This window comes from Cajanus cajan, chromosome 5, assembly GCF_000230855.2.
Source record: "Cajanus cajan strain Asha chromosome 5, NIPB_CcT2T_4, whole genome shotgun sequence".
NCBI classification, from domain to species: Eukaryota; Viridiplantae; Streptophyta; class Magnoliopsida; order Fabales; family Fabaceae; genus Cajanus; species Cajanus cajan.
In genome coordinates this window covers 18740502-18746175 of record NC_138521.1, presented here as the reverse complement: position 1 = coordinate 18746175, position 5674 = coordinate 18740502, and positions in this window count along the sequence as shown.

The window sequence follows — 5674 nt, the reverse complement described above, 5'->3', positions numbered from 1 at the left end:
CGAAGTCTAAAATTACAGTTAAATATAGAAACAAGACTAATAATACTAAACAAAACAAAATAATGAAAATCAACAAAAAAAGAAAGTCAACCATAAAGTAAATAACTAATAAGAGGACATAGAACATGCAAAACACTAAAAAAAATGAATTTTATAAAATATAAGACTATTGAACCTCATTTCATATCAAATTTCCTATATTTTGTAATCTTTTTGTGATTTTTAAAAATGCCAATATCACTAAAAATTGAAAAAGTGATCAAAATCACGTTTAACCTTTAAAGACCAAATTTTAACTACAATGCAAATGTTCAAATATTGTAATTAGAATGTGTTAGTATTCACAAAGACAATTCAATAAACACTTAATAAATGTGATAAAATCAAAACAAAACAAAACCACAACAAAACTCAAAGAAAATTGTTAGAATGTGTTAGTATCCACAACGACAATTCAACAAATAGTTAATAGATGTGATAAAATCAAAACACATTTACTTGTGTCATAAAATCAAGAAAAGTCACTTATGTCCCTAATAATAATGTCATTTTTATAACATTATCGAGTCACTATAGAAAATAACTAGATTCTTTTTAGATTTGCGATATAGATACTAACTTAGGTAATTTATTTTATAGAAACACAAATCAAATGAATCCAATATTATTACGCAATGTTAGAGAGGAGATTTTAGGTAAAATAACAAAAAATCCATCAACTGCAAATAAAACATAAGACACAAATAAATTCTATTAGAAAATGCATCAATTCAGGATTTCAATTCATACTATAGAAATGTCGAGGTTAAACATGAAATTCAAATTCAAGTATCTTTTCTTCAACATGAATTTAAACTGAATGTAGATCCAAATCTAGATCTAAGAATTTCATAAAAAATGAAATTAGCAATCGCATATCCTAATTTCTAGAAATTCAACAATGGTTAATGTGTTGATTTAAGCAATTAAGTTTTACTTATTAATTTTTTTAATAATAATAATTATTATTATTTAATTAATTTTAAATTATTTATTTAAAATATAAATAAATAAAATAATATATAATCACACACACACACACATATATATATATATATATATATATTTATTTATTTATTCAACTAATCAAGTATGTATACACATAATCAAATATAACAAGTGTATTTTGTCAAACAAAATTAAAAAAATGAGTGATGAATAAATAACATATTTTATCATTTTCTAAATTCCTTACAAACCACCTCATGTTAGGGATGGCAACGGGGCGGGGCGGGTACGGGTTTTATGATACCCGTCTCCGTCCCCGCGAGTCAAATTCATTCCTGTCCCCGTCCCCATACCCGTCGGGTATGTGGTTTTCATCCCCATCCCCGTCCCCGTCGGGTATCGAGTATACCCGTACCCGTTAATTTTTTTATTTTTTATTTTTTGTAAAAAAATAATATTTTTAAATTATTTTTTTATTATATTATAATTATAATTAAGTTATTTTTCCATCTCATATTATAATAAATAATCACACATAAAAAATATTAATTTTTTTAATATAATTAAATTAAAAGTGAGTATTAAATTAAAAATGGAAACGGGGACGGGTACGGGTACGGGTACGGGTACGGGGCGGGTAAGTGCATACCTGTACCTGTACTCGTACCCGATTTAATATATCGGGTTTTACCCGTACCCGTACCCGTACCCGGTCAAACCGGGTATTCCCCGTCAAAGTCGGGACGGGTTCGGATATTACCCGCGGGTACGGGTATATTTGCCTTCCCTACATGTTAGTGGATAATTTTTTTTTTGTGTGTGGAACATACTCTCATTTACTCTTAAATGCACATAAACCACTTGTCCCAAACAACTATGTTTTTTGAATTACATGAAAATCCTTTCTCTTATCTTTCATTCCATGGTAATTCATGCTTACCAATTGTCGTGTAAGATTATTGTATGAATTGATTAATGACCATATCTGATGGAGAACTCTTGAAGAAGTGATTGGAATTGCTTCTCCTAGCTTCCTCTGAGGTCCACACGCATTCCTCGAGGTTCCAATGGAAGAAAACGAATTCGAAAATGGATGAAGATGCAACTGAACCGTGGCTGGTCTTTTGATGGAAGAACTCTTGAAGAAGTGATCTGATTGCTTCTCCTAGCTTCCTCCGAAGTCCACACGCAATCTTTGAGGTTCCAATGGAATAAATCAAATCCAGAAATGGAAGAAGATACAGTTGGATTCGTGAGGTGTTTATCTTCCTCAAAAAGGAAGAAGAAGCTCCAAAGCACAAAGGAAGGATTCCTTTATGAAGGTGCTTAAGGAGGGAGAATTTCCCTAAGGTGTTTGAGGCTCTTTAAGAGAAAATTAAGAAGTGAATTTCATATATCATCAAAAAGTGGTCAGCTACATGGGTTTAGGGTATATATAGAGTGGAGAAGCTTGTGGGAGAAGCCAAGGTTAACTAGGGTTTAAAGTAGACCATGGTATGGTCACTTTAAACCCTAGGCGCCCAAAATTTGAATTCAAATTCAAATTTTGGAGCCTTGGCCGGTCATAAAAGGGTTGCACACACTCACATGGATTACATGCTCCATTTGGATGTAATTTAGAGTGCATTCTAAGTGAATTTAAAGCATGTAGGCGACACCTTAGTGTCGTCTTCCATGCATGCTTCAAATTCAAATGAAATGCATCCTAATTTACATCTACTTTAAATTTAATCCAATTAACCCTAAATGGTCCTAAACTACATGGCCTAAAATATAAGGTAAAAAATAAATTAGTCCAAAATTCCTAAAATTAAAATACAGAAAATGAGACCAATATTGACTATGTAAAACCTAGCCTCAAATTCAGCCAAAATACAAGCCAAAAGAAATACAAAGACTAAACCATACTCTATATACAATGTGGCCTCAAGAAATGGTGGACCATGAAAAGAGTAACTTGGTCTTAGAAAGCCCACCATCCTCTAAGCTAGCCCAACCATCATGAATTCTCTTGGCCATAACTCTAGTAATTAGGCCCTTGCCCATGGTCTTCCATCATCTTGTCTTCCTCAAGAAGGAAGAAGAAGCTCCAAAGCACAAAGGAAGGATTCCTTTGTGAAGGTGCTTAAGAAGGGAGAATTTCCCTAAGGTTCTAAGGACTCTTTGAGAGAAATTTCTGAAATGAAATTCATATATCATCAAAAAGTGATCAGTTACATAGGTTTAGGGTATTTATCGGAGTGGAGAAGTTTGTGAGAGAAGTTAGGTTAACTAGGGTTTAAAGTAGACCATGGTACGATTACTTTAAACCTTAGACACCCAAAATTTGAATTTGAAATTCAAATTTTGGGTGCCTTGGCCGATCACCACAAGCTACACACACACATGGATTACATGTTCCATTTGAATGTAATTTAGAGTGTGTTTGGATGGCACCTAGGTGTGGCCTTCCATGCATGCTTCAAATTCAAATGAAATGCATCCTAATTTACATTCTAATGTACATTTAATCCATTCTACCCTAAATGGTCCTAAACTACATGACCTAAAATACAAGGTAAAAAATAAACTAGTTCAAAATTCCTAAAATTAAAAGACAAAGAAAATGAGACCAATATTGGCTATGTAAAACCTATTCTCAAATTCGCCCAAAATACAAGGAAAGAAGGAATACAAAGACTTAACCATATTCTAAATACAATATAGCCTCAAAATGTGATGGACCATGAAAAGAGTAGCTTGGGCTTAGAAAGCCCACCATCCTCCAAGCTAGCCCATCTATCATAAATACTCTTGGCCATAGCTCTAGTAATCGGACTTTTGGCCCATGGTCTTCCATCAATACCTCACATGTCATAGATATAAGAATATTAAGCCAGACATACACATAAGTATTAGAGGTACATATTTATAATGGATAAACTCACTATAAGAAGACTACATAATATGTTATGTAAGTGTTATATAAGCTTCTCATGGTAACCATAGTAAAATAGTCCTTTGATTTAAGTTACTACAATTCCTACATGTAGGAGTTTTAGACTTTGATGTTACCAAATATTATCCGTAATAGGATGACTATAAAAGTAGTTAATTTAACTTATAATAAAAGTACAATGTGTTGGCTACCTTGCGTTGTGAAATTTGATGTTCTAAATTGAGTCTCAAGAAACTTACTACTTAGATAAAAACACACTAAATAATTAATAGGCTAAAAGCCTAATTTAGTCTCTTATAATATTAAAAATTTTCAATTTGATCCCGCTTTAATTTTAGGTTTCAATTTGGTCCCAATTTAATTTAAAGTACCTCAATGTGGGACTTCCGTCCAAATTTGACTCATCAGACCAGGATGCAAGTCGCGGCAAAGCCCTTCGAGATTTTCACCGCTGAGGCCGTGCTGGTTCCATCGGTGCGCCACATGCTCCACGTCACCGACGAAGACGAGGAGGAACGGTGACAATGATCTGAGCTCGTAGATCCTGTTCCACTTCTAGATCCGCATCCACGTCTCAAGCTTCTCCGTGTAGCATCCTTTGCGCCACTTCCACAGATTGATCACCACCACCACGACGGCACGATGGTCATTGGTGCGGCGCTACATGAATTGGTGGAGGTTTAGGGTTTCAGTATAAAACAAAGAGAGAAGAAGAAAACTTAACTTGGTCATTCCACGTAAGCATCCACGTGACCAAAAGTTAACTTCGTTAGTCAAATTTGGACAGAAGTTCCACATTGAGGTATTTTAAATTAAATTGGGACCAAATTGAAACTTAAAATTAAAGTGAGATCAAATTGAAACTTTTTAATATTATAAGAGACTAAATTAGGCTTTTAGCCAAATTAATATATTATTCTTTAAATAAACTATAATATTCTCTTTTTAAACTATGTACATGATGATTCAAATCATGTAAATCAAAATGATGACAAATTAAAAACCTTTAAACAACAATGCCATAAAAGTATAGAACAATTCGTACAAACTACAATAAGGGTTGTTACTGACTAGCAAAGGTGTCAATCAATTCAATTGTTGTCCAATTGTTGGTGTTTGTGTTGAGGGGTGGGATCAGTGAGAAAGCGCCGTGGTGTCGAGGCCTGACGAAGGCAAAGGCTAATGATCCCTCCCACGTGGTTTGTGTATGAGACATGAATATGATAATTCGCTTAATACATGGTTGTTTCCCTTGTCGTGGAAGTTCTCACCACCACATCGCAATGCCACACAACACACCTTCCCCTCTATTATTCCCACTTGTCATTTTTCTAAAGGGAACCCAAATATTAAATAGGGATAGCGAAATTTATCTCTAACAACATGCCACGCCAAATACTTTGTGGCCTCACAATTGCACCAGACCCCACCTCCCCAATTCTCCTTTCCTCAACAAGTTTCATTTATTTCTCAGGAATGGAATGAACGGTCACATTTGAAACTAAAGTGAAAACCAAAGAAAAGAAAAGAAAAGTAGAATCCAATGAATTATCTACGTCAACACTAGTGATTTTCATTTTTTTTTTCATGAGGCAATTAGACCACTTATATTGTTCCAACCGGATAAAACCAAGATGGTAAACTTTCCAAATATTTAATAGTTACATGTCCGTACTCAAACTCGAACTCGAAGCCACTATTATGTTACCCAATATATGTTAAGTTGTTAACCAATAAGGTGTATGGAGT